The 12179-nt window shown below is 39.5% G+C and overlaps 1 long non-coding RNA gene across 1 annotated transcript in view; it reads right to left on the bottom strand.

Annotated features, from left to right (window-relative positions):
- LOC141577718 (uncharacterized) overlaps positions 1–7677 on the bottom strand; it is a 29372-nt gene extending 21695 nt beyond the window's left edge. The window contains exons 1-2 of the long non-coding RNA XR_012507052.1: positions 5796–7677; positions 3982–4114 (exon numbers count right to left, since the gene is read on the bottom strand). This is a non-coding gene — a long non-coding RNA (uncharacterized LOC141577718). The remainder of the gene's footprint in view (positions 1–3981; positions 4115–5795) is intronic.
- Positions 7678–12179: the final 4502 nt, after the last annotated feature.

The raw sequence follows: 12179 nt of genomic DNA, 5'->3' as shown, positions 1-12179 counted from the left end.
GTTATTATTAAGTAAAACATAAAAAGTGACTTTTCAGATTAATTTCCCCTTTTTTTGTCTTTGCCCAGTTTTCCACAAACTACTTCACTCCTGGCCTGCAAGGATCTCACCTAAAATAAAGAGAGCTGTTTTTTTTTTTTGCATTTGCATTTGTTTTGCTTTAAGTACTTTCCCTGAGACTACCGGTTAAGGGTCCAATCAAGGTTAAGGAAGATTAGATTCTTCTGAGGTTGTGGTAATTCTTCTTAAACGTGCTGTGAGATCTTATCATCTAATTGGCCTTATGAAAGAATATAATCAGAGATGGGGGATATTGATAAATATATCTACACACATACAGTGGGGAATGCTGAAATGAATTTGTGAATAGGTACAAAACTGGTTAATATACTATAGGGCAGTAAAAATACAATGTTTGCTCTTTCCCTGCTCTTCTATTTGGAACTTACTCTAAGCCCAGCATCTGGGAAATAGATGCCTCCCACAGCATTCTATCTCGGTAACATCTAACTAAATGTGTTCCCCTATACACCACGTAGGATAATCAGAATGGGGAAGGGTAAATACACATAGTTTAAAGAAAGTTTCTCCCCCTATGCTTCCTCTCTGTAGACTCCTAGAATATAAAATACTCCATTAGGAGAATGTGTCTTTCTTTATCCTTGGAAGTAATTTACCTCCCTCCTTTTCCCCATAAAACTTATTTTTTCCTTGTCCCTTTCCTACTGCATTTTACAAGAATGTAGATTTGCTTTTGGGGATTAATTAAAGTGTGAAATACATTTCTTGGAAAACATTTTTGGTTTACCAGAAGTCTTCATTATCTTACTACAAAGAAGTTACAAGTGCAGGGATTTTAGGCAGGATGACAAGTGGTAAAGGAGCTAAGTTTTGACATTTGTGCAACAGATGTTTCCTGAATATCTAGTAAGGGCAAGGTAATGTGTATTAGGTGTTGTGAAAGAAACCAAGTTGCACAAAACTGGCCCTGTCTTTCACAATTTGGGAAGTGAAATAAAACGTATATACAGGTACCTATAATGCAAGACCTGTTCTTTCTTTTATATATTATGAAAATTTTTAATAATAGAAATGGTGGGTGGTCAGTGAAGAAAATTGTCAACAAGAGAAAACAAGAAAAAACATTATCCAGAGTTCTACCACCTAAACATAACCACTATTAATATTTTAGAGGAATTTCTTCTAATTTTTTTTTTGATGGTTACATTTTTCTTTTTCGTTTTCTTTTACATACTTGTCACCTTAACAAATGTATGATTTCACATCTTTTAAAAAAATTTGGTTTTATATTTTAAGTCTTTTGCATGCTTCATAGATAGGTTAACTTTTTTGTTTGTTCCATAGCCTGTATTTTGAGAACTGCCTTTCTCCTGCTTTGAGTGATTATGGTTGGTCAATCACAATACCCTACTCTTCTGGAAGTAGAGATGGATCTAAGTATGGGCTTGTGACCTGTCTAAGCAGGACAATCCTGTTTTGGGAGATTGATACGAATTCTCAAAGAGGGAGAGGTCTGTGAACTACCGGGGCCATATTTTCCACCACATGCAGGACCCTACCTGAGAATAAAGCCAATAAGGAAAGGGAGAGAGAGGGAGAAAGGGAGGGGAAGAGAGGGAGAGAGACTGATTCTAGACAACACTGAGCATCTGGAAATAGACATGCTGAAGTCAGCTCAGAACTGGAATTTTATAATAGTTTTGTGAACAAAAGTAGTTTAAAAGTAGTTTATTTGTTTAAAATAGTGGGGTCACTGGCAGCCAAAAAGTTCTGACAGTATGCATGTGATTGCATAGTCTTAATAACCAAGATTTAAAAATATTTGGTTTTCTAAGACCTTATTTACAGCAAGGGTAATAAATGTGGTCAAAACAAGAAGGGTTCCATACCAGAATTTGTGAAATGTTCTCCCATTTACTTTCCATAATATTCTCACTTCCTTCCTCCTTCCTTTCCTTTTATATTCCTTCCATGTTTATTCTCTTTAAACATTTACTGATTGATTTAACCTTGTGCTCCTCACAGTGCTAAGTGCTGAACATACAATAGTGAGTAACAGACCTGGTTTTTGCCATCTTGGAAATTACGAGCTCACACATTTCCTTTTTCCTGTATTGTATAATGTTGCATGGTACAACATTGGTGTTGTAGCATTCTTTTATGTTTTATGTTGAGTCAAATGGAAATGCCTTTTTAAACAGCAGCTAATATTAATATGCTAGTATTATTTTTTGTAATATTCTAAACTAAAGTATAGTCAGTTACATGTGTCAGTTCCTGGTGTACAGCATAATGTTTCAGTCATACATATACGTACATACATTTGTTTTCATATTCTTTGCTAATATTATTGTAAAAAAATCTTTTATGATCTTGAAATAATTACAATAATGTCTATATAGGTTCTAAACTGTGTAAGTCAAATAATAAATAGAAGCCTTTGAAATTGATGAACACTGTAAATATTTATGATGCTATATAACCTGTTGACTGCTTTTGAAATACACATGCCTTAAATTCCCTTCATTTTTTGACTACACACCAAATCATTTTCCACATATTAGTAAGTACAATAGTAATGAAATCAGTGACAGAGAAATACTATAGGTACATTATGTCTGGTGAGGTGGAAATAAGTGAAGTGAATGTTATAGATTTTCCCAAGTTTTTCCATTTGCCCGTAGAATAATGTATAATCCCTTCAGAATGCTTTGACTAAAATAGAATAAAAGGTGTTAACCTCCTCTGGATGAAAACTTGTGGAATATTTTTAGAATGAAATACAAAAACAAATGGGTAAGGTGAGATAAATATACTTGACAGGAGCAAACTTTTGAACTGAGGTTATTATAGAGAAGTTCTTTTCTCAGAAGTAAAGACAGACCCCTCTCCTTTGATACAAAAATGCAGGATCATTTTCAGCAAGTTTACGTTTCTTGCCAGGAGTCTGGGCCTCTGAAAGGGCTAAGGGTCACTAATACTCAGCCTCCAGGCAGGGTCTACACACAAAGCAGAGATAGTGGGGATAGGAGTGATTCTGACCTGCTGGAAGCTGTAACTTCCCTCACCATGTCAGGAGAGGAACAGAGATTCTGACACATGGGCTTGTCAGGGCAACAGAAGTACACAGCTCAGGTGTGTGTCCTGCTGCCTTAGCCCATCCAGAAAAGATGCCATCAAAGTTGCCTTTTAATGGGGTCACTGGGGTCTAGTCAGACTCTTAAACAAGGGTGGCCAGGGATTCTGGGGCTGGCCTGTCTGTAAACAAGTAATTCACCAATCATTTTTAAGTAGTTAGATGAAAGCCAATCACATCTTATGTTTCAAATGTAACATTAATGCTAATTTCCAACCTTGACTGCACATTGGAATCAGTCGGGGAGCTTTCAAAAGTCCTGATGTCCAGGCTGCAACTCCAGACCAATTCAGATTGCTTGGGGGTGGAACCTGGGCATCAGTAGTTTTAGAAGCTCCCCAGGTGGTTCTAGTATGCAGCCAAGTTTGTGAACCACTGCATTAGAAGAACCTAACTACCAACAGCTTTACTAGAGTCAAGCAGTGAGGAGGGTATGGCCCAAGTGGTGGAGCACATACGCAAGGTCATGGGTTCAATCCCCATGGACCTCCTCCAAAAATAAATAAACCCAATTGCCTCCCCATCAAAAAAAAAAAAGTGGTAATGCCTAATTTTTATTAAGGCCTATAGGCTTTGATTACTTTAGGGGATACTCTTGTGACTAAAGAAATAAAGACTTGCTACAAAGTGACACTCGCTTGGAGGATCCCAGAGAGATTATCATAGAGGCACCTGATGAAGACCTATCAGGTTTAGTCCTCTTTTCTTGCTATGTTGGTTCTGTATTCTCACTTTTCATTCTTCTTGGGAGATGCTTACATATGGCCACTGGATCATGGGGTGTGTGGTAAAACAGAATATATCCATTTTGAGGGTAGAGCTACCTTTACTTGTCTTGCATTACTTTGTATTTCCGTAAAAACAGGATGAAACAGGAGATGGGAGATCCTTGACTTGAATTGGGGTCTCCAGAGTTTCAACCACAGCTGTTCTCAGTGTCCCAGGCTTTCCCCCTACCTGTAAGGGAAGAACATGTTGAGATTATTTGCCACCCAGGAGCTTTCCAACAAAAATGCAAAGTAGGTTAATTACTAAGGAGACTTTATTCCACCCGATCACTAGGTGAGGAGTTAGGTAAAGGTACCACCATACCTTAAGGCTGTCATGAGAACACCATTACCTTTCAACACCCTCAAAAAAGGAGCTAAATGCAAACTATTTTTCATCATAAACTAAAGATAGGTCCTTTAAAGACTCTACTTCAGAACTTCGAAGCCCTTAATCCAGCACCTCCTTGCTCCCAAACCTACTCCTTGGCCAATGCATGTGTGGATTTTGCTGTAAAAATTCACATATTCAAAGTGTGGAAAAGTTGTGATTATGATTTAGAAAGTCCATGGGGGTTTTAGTTAACTACCACTGACTTTCATTATTTTCACTGGACTTCTGTATTTCTGTGTAGAGGAAACAGGACTTTTAAAATGGAGGGATCTAGATTTGAGTCTCCGCCACTTACTCATTGTGTGACTATGGCCAGTTGATTTAACTTCTTAGTGCCTCAGTTTCTTTGTAAAATAGGTACAGAATTACTTTAGGGACTGCAATTAAATGTGAAGTTTTTGGTCCATGATAGGGAATAAGTAATTGGTAGCATTTAGTATTAAAGTTTTGATATTTTTAAAAAGTCTGAGAGTTTTTCTTTATGTTACATTCTCCAGTAATAATCTATGACCACTGAGTTCCCACAGTTGACTGTAAACTCTAGGAAAGCAGGACTTTCCATCATTTACCCCAGTGCCTAGAATAGGGAAAGTGATAAATATTTCCCAAGTGAATATATGTCTGTTGTACAGTGTGCTCAAAATCTGCCATGTGAAGAAATGTCTTTACTTTGATATGAAAGAATTTTAGGACACATTCTACTAATGAATGAAGTTGTAAAAACACAGTCTCATTTGAAAACATTAACTTGTTCATTTGAAAACATTAACTTGTTCTTCCCAGTTTCCATTTGTTATTCTTCCTTGGGATAGTATTACAGAATAGTGACTAAGGGCATGGGCTCTACAACTGAAGAGGGACACTACCTGATTTTGTCCAGACTGTATTACTGATTAGCTGTGCAGAAATAAATTAACCATTCTGTTTCTCAATTTTTGCACCTGTAAACTGGGTATAATAATAACCACCACACAGAGCTCTTGTTGATGGTCAATACATGAAAGTGCTTAGAATAGTGCCTGGCACATAGTATGAGTGTTAGCTCTTTTTCTAGCTCCTTCCCTGGCTCAGCCTATGCTAATTCCACCATCCTTCTATTTCCAGGTTTAGGATGAATTGTCTCCGGTTCCTGGAGAAGGGGGCATTTTCCTGACTTTGCTCTAGTTCACTAGATTTGCCTTCTAGTGTTGACACTGTTCTCTCCCCAGCCACCTAACTGGCCTGTCAGCTGCACACCCTGGGCCATGGTCCCCAGAGTCGCTCCCCAGTATTTCCTGATTATGAAAGTTCACCCTCTGATCAGTTTTCTTGCAGTGAGCTTCTTATCAGCAAGCATTCTCTTCCCGTCCTCTCCGGTCCTTGTTCCTTGCTGGAGCTCTTCTCCCCTAAATTAGTACATTCTAGAGCCTCCCTTGTGGTTTCTCTTGAAGGTCTTCAGCCATTCACAAGCCCCTCTCCCCAAGCTCAATATGCCTACCTTGATCCAGAGGACACATCTTCCTCCCTCCTCACATTGCTTTCCTCACTCCCTCTGGGGCAGAGGACATTCCAGTGGACTTTTACTCTGAGTCTTAGATAAGTCCCTGCAGTGTGTATGCAAGTTATGTAAATATTGCTTGGAATGAGAACAGACTACCTAGCTGCCTGCCCCCACAAAAACCAGACAGCTTAAACAATAAAATGAGAGCAAACTGGGGCTCTTGCATGGTAGAACTGATTTTCAGAGCCACTGCGCCTAGTAGGTGCCAAGCACATAGTAGGGGCTACATAAATATGTGTGGAATCCTGAGCTGGCTCAGCCTCTCAGCAGGCTGCAGTCTGAGGAGGACAGCCTTTCAAGGCTCCTGTCTGTACTTTACTCTGGAGACTCTGCCTGCCCCCTTCTTTTGTTTGGTTAACTTGATCTGCCTGAGGAGAGAGCTGTATTTCACTGTGGATTCCTAGCATGTGTGAGGAAATGTTTACTTTTTGTGCCCTGATAGCGATATTTAAAAAAAAAAAAGAGGGTGGCTGGAGAGAGCCATGAAAAGAAAAAAATAAAAAATAGACTGATTATTTGCTAACAAGAAAGTAAACATATGAAATTAGGGGAAAAAACATGGGTATTGCTAAGAAATGGCGAAAGAGAGATTCCTGATCAGTTCCTCCTTGATCCTTTTATCCATAGATAACTGTCATGCTCCCTGGCAGCAGTTCTCTAACTGTGCATTTGTCTGTCATGTGACTGAATCTGACTTCTCTGACTCTGGCCTGTCTGAGACAGAAACACTAGAAGAAGAGTAATTTGCTTCTGGTCTTCTCTCTAGACTCCCCCAAATCAAAAGGCCCATATCCTTCAGTTCAAGGCTGAGAAGGGTAAAGCACTGAATGTGCTCTGATTCTTTGCAAATTCCTCTATCAGGCAGGCTGCCTGGCTCCAAATTTATTGTAACTTTCCAAGAGAGATAGTGAAGAAGAGGGAGGGAGATGAAAGAATTTCAGAGGAAGAAATAAGGAAAAGGAGAGGGAGGGAAAGTGGGTCTTAGATATCGGTGTGTTCTGATGTTTATCATTTTAAGAGCAAAATTTTTAAGAAATAATTTGTGTGCCCTCTTTAGAATTCCGTATAACACCAAATTTGAGACAAAATGTATCTAAAGTATATACTGGAACGTCATAGGCTAAAGGTCAAAAAGTTATTTAAATAGGAGGGGGAGTTGTCTTTTGATGGTTACTAAATTCCTACTGTGTATTTTTAAAGCTCTATTATTGAGTCATAAGACTAGGAAAATGGGATTTCTAAGTATTAATAAGCAGCAATTTAGCAATCTTATAGATAATCATCAAAAAGTTACCCTGTTACAAAGTTATTTTACTCTTGAGTTTTCACACTGGACCCCTCGGGGTATTGATGTGGAGGAGAATGTGTGCTGGGTGTGGTGTAGAGGGTTCTGAGGTGTGCTGCTCACAGGAGCAGATAAGCTGCCTCTCTTCCCAAGTCTTCCTTCAGGGATGGCCATCATGGGAGCATTTACCCTGAAGAAAACAGCAAACCTTTAAATTGTTTTTTCCTGGAGTGCTCCTTGTTAAATATTTACTAGCACACCCCTGAAGCAGGTCTGCTTTTACTCGTTGTAAAACAGTAAATTATAGCGAATGTCTGTGTAAAACAGAGCTTTTGAGAAGGGTTTCATGGCCACAAAGAAGTTTGAAAACCATGCCTTAGTTGGAAATTTTCTTTTTTTCTGAGTAACATACATAATGAATATTATAATTTGAAGAACTATGAATTATTTTATTATTTACATGGGTATTTGTTTTAAGAGACTGCATTGATTTTATTATTTACTGAAACTATAGCAGTTACATTATACACCATTAGCTTTCTAATAAATCTACATACAGTGACAGTTTAAAGCACTTTTAAGATGTTTTAAGATACATCAAAAGAGCGAAAAACCCTTAGTTGTGAGGTTGGAATTTAGTAAAGTTAGCCTTTATTGGGTTAGTCAGTTAAGTAATTACAGAAGTGGATGTGTTCCAGAAAAATGCCACTCCTTTATGTGTTATGTGCCAGGAAGCAGTGTTAATATTTAAATTCTTGTTAACTTTTTTGTTTTCCCCTTTTGGCTTATGGTATTGCAATATTGCATTGATTTATTCCACGTTATTTTTGACTCCCTAATTGTTTTTCCCTCTCCTGGTTGCTGAAGTGGCTCCCTAAAATTGCACTTCGAAAACTAATATGGTCAATTGTGTTATTAGAATGCAGTGATTTAAGCATTAGATCACTATCCCAAGGTCTCCGCCCCTACTCCTCTTGCTGCTCCTTTTCAGGCTTTGTTAGGTCAGATTTCAGGTCACTATTTGGGCTCTTTTTACTTTGGCTTCTTGTCCCATGAGGCTAGCTGGCTAACGGGATGGGAGATGCCAAGACGCAAGTTGGGTGGAAGGGGAGGGAGAGAACTCATTTTAAGTTTAAGCCTAAACCATCTCCTTGCCTATTAAGCAACAAGGTCTGCATGGGGATTTTAGGCATATGGGACTTCGATTTCTCATTTCTTATTGCTTCTAAATATCTTTCCCAGGACCTATGGGGAGCAGAGGTGGCTAGGCTGATGGAGGAGTTGGGTACTTTTGGGTCCCTTGGCTTAATAGCATAAATATCCTTCCAACCAGGGCCTCCGTGAGTGGCAGTCTGGTTTTGAACTGCATTTCCCTGCCCTAGCCTCTCCAGAGGCCAGGCTCAGATGCAGGGCATCTAATGTATACATTTTAGACCTGCTACCAAATCCTGTTTAACCCTCTAACAGTGATGATTCTGTTAGGTACACAGATTCTGACCCTGTGTTCCAATATTCTAAGGATTGAAAAACAATCATAAGAACTATTTTGAGCGCTTGTTTCGGCAGTGCATTTGCTAAAATTTGATACAGAAAAGATTAGCATGATTGGTGGTTGCAGTGGTGAGGGGTGTGGGTGGTCGGGGCAAAATAAGTGGAGGGGTCCAAGGTACAAAGTTCTAGTTATAAAATAAATAAGTCATGGGGTTGTAACGTATAGCATGGTGACTATAGTTAATAATACTGAACTGTATATTTGAAAGTTGCTTAAAGAGTAAATCTTAAAATTTCTCATCAAAGAAAAAAGTTCCATAACTATACGGTGGCAGATGTAAACTAGACATTGTGGTCATTTTGCAACATATACAAAAATCAAATCATTGTATTATATACCTGAAAATAATACAATGTTGTATGTCAATTATACCTCAATTAAAAAAATTATTTTGAGAGAGGAAAATAAACCAGTTCTCATGTCCTGCAGATAAGTCTCTCCCTCTTCCCTAGGAATGAGTCCTTTTGTTGGGAGATTTTTCTAAATGTCACACAATCCCCCTTCTCCCCCTACTAATTTGCCAGATTTTTCTAGATGTGTTTGACTTTAAGTAGCAGACCCAGTTTTTGAGTCCACGGCCAGAGGCCCAACAGGCTTCTGCAAGGCCAGTTTTACAAACATGCCCAGGCTTGCTTGAAATCCGGTAGTGGACAGTAGATTTCTCATTGTGTAAATAAAGTAAGGAAGCAGGAAAGAAGCAGAGTCAAAGAAAGGAGAATGAGAGGATAGCATGACACTGTGTTGCTGTCTGCCTCAGGTCTGCTTTTGATTTGCATTTGGTGGTTCATCTGGTACAAACTGTGGTACACCTACTGGTCTGCCTTTCTTCTCTCCACATCATGGATCATAAATACTTTGTGGGTCAGGCTCCTTCTTGGCCTAGACGTAGTGGTCACCAAAATGCTTAAGAAATATTTTTGACCACAAAAAGAAAAAAATTTTTTTCCCTACACATGCAGTGGTGACCAAAAATGAACCTAGGTGTGAAACTAAAACAAACAAAAACCTTGCTACTTTGCTTTGAACTGAGTACACTGTGAAGAGAACAAGGCTTCTTCTGCAGTGTCGTACAGTTCTGCTGTGCCCACTTTCACCGTGTCTGTTCAGTGACTGTCTTGGCAACTAGATCACTTGTGGTGGGCACCTTTAAAGTTGGCAGTACTGATTTCTGCTGCCAGCTTCAGCTCAGACACAATGGGAAAACAACTTTCCCAAGTTAGAACTGATCACCTTGATCGATTTTTCTTTAGTTCTGGTCTATGCAAGAAATAATGATTGTATAGCCAAACTCACTACCCTTGTATTTTGTATTTCTGGGACTGTTGGGGAGATACCATAGCAGATAATATAAATCTGATTTTGTGAGTTTTTTTTTTTTTTTTAAAGTAGCCAGATGAGCAAGTGTATGGAATTTGTACAAATGGTGTCATTTCATATTGTTGAAGGTTATCATGAGGACTGTTATCTCAGAATCTCTTTACTAACAGAGGGAGAAGAAAAAAAGCCCATCCCCAACAGCGAAATATATTCAGGTGGCCTTAATCTCTCATCATCCACATTGATCTGTATTTTAATTATTTTTGCATTTTTATTAAAAAAATGGTGGTGGAGGGGCAGTTCAGTCCTATCACCAGCCTCCATTTACAAAAGGAGTTTTTGAGAGTTGAAAGCAGAGTGGCAGTATTGCCAGGGAATAGGTTCTTGTATCATGCAAGAAAGAATTCAAGTGCGAGGCATAGTAAAGTGAAAGCAAGTTTATTCAGGGAGATACACACTCGATAGACAGAATGTGGGCCATCTTAGAAGGCAAGAGAGGACCTAGGAGATACACATTCCATAGACAGACTGCAGTCTGTCTCACTTAGAAGGAAGAGTGGCCATGAGGTGTGGGGGTGGTTAGTTTTTATAGACTGGGTAATTTAATACACCAATGAGTGGGAGGATTATTACAACTATGTTGGGGAAGGGGTGAGGATTTCTAGGAATTGGGCCCACACCCACTTTTTAGCATTTGAAGATCAGCCTGGGAACTGTCATGGCACCTGTGGGTGTGCCATGAAGCTCAAGGTCTACTGGAAGGTGAATCTTCCATTATCTTGGTTCTAACCAGTTTGTCCTCAGTTACTGTGTCATTTGTTCAGTGGTTGTGCCCTGCCCCCTTCCCTCCTAACTCAGCAGTACCCTGTCTCCTTTTATGTAGTGAAACAGTCCATTTCTTGGCTAAGCCTCATCCAGCCTTCACCCACTCCTCTTTCCTTGCAGCTCTAGATGTAGCCATGTAACCAAGCTCTGACCAGGGGGAGCTAAATGGAAGGAAGCCTGCTTCTGGGAGCTTCCCATTTCCTGCTGCTTGGAATCCTAGCACCTGAGCACAGGGCCATGCCCAACTGAACAGCAAGACAGAGGGGCTTGGGTCCCTAAAGCCCTGGATCATTATGTCAGTTCTGGCCCTCCCGCCCAGACTTTTATGTGAGAAATAAGTTTAACCTCTAACCTGACAACACAAAAGTTTATTCCTTGATCACATCACCCTGTCCAGGGCCAGTCAGCAGAGGGACCATGCTCATTTGCTTCCCAGAGACCCAGGCTGAGCGTTCTGTTTCATCCAATACTTCCTCTCTGGCTGAGACAGGCAGAGGGAATATACTGAATTGTATACTCTTAAAGCTTTCACCTGAAAGTAACAGGCATGTCATTTTGTTGGCTAACACAAGTCATATCACCATGCCTAACCTTACAGAAGGTAGGGAAGTATAGTCCTACTATGTGTCACAAAGGGAGGAGAACCAGAATATGTGGAGTGTCCTAATGACTACTACATTTTCCATCTTCTTTAAGCCACTGTTACTTTGAGTTTTCAGCCAGCTGCAGGTTTACTGAATCTTAACCAATATGGGAATGACCACATCAATGCTGTGACCAGTAGGTTTAAACCAAGTCCTATGAGAGAAGTTGTTGCTGAGTGTCTTCCTTATACTCTGCAGGATTTGCAGGGGTCATTTTCTTTCTGGGTGTTTTTTCAGGGAGAACACCCTCCCCCACAAATCTCATTTACAGTCATCCCTGAATCATTAAGATCTAGTACATTGGAGGCAAATCTCTAAGAATTCCCACTCCTATAGTTTACATTGTCATCTCTAGCTCCTTCTAAGTCTAGAAAATGTTCCCTGCTTTTTTAAAAACATAACTCTATTCTTGCTCTATTTTGCTTTGTTCCTATATTCAAATCTGACCTAGAGTTCTGTCATTTTTCCTAGTGGCTCTAAACATGTCCTTACGTCCCTCAGTTTAATAATCATCTTTACTTGACCCACCCACACCTTCCAAATACATAGACAAATGGGTTGTTTATAACTATTGTCTTTATTCTCTCCCAGTTCACATTTTCTGAACCTCCCATGATGAGGCTTCTGTTTGTACCACTCCACCAAAACTGCTCTAAAAAGCTACTGATGGCCTTTGCCAAGAAGTGTTTGTCTAAAAC

Source organism: Camelus bactrianus, chromosome 5 (assembly GCF_048773025.1).
Source record: "Camelus bactrianus isolate YW-2024 breed Bactrian camel chromosome 5, ASM4877302v1, whole genome shotgun sequence".
NCBI classification, from domain to species: domain Eukaryota; kingdom Metazoa; phylum Chordata; class Mammalia; order Artiodactyla; family Camelidae; genus Camelus; species Camelus bactrianus.
This window is presented reverse-complemented; position numbering and strand designations above follow the sequence as displayed.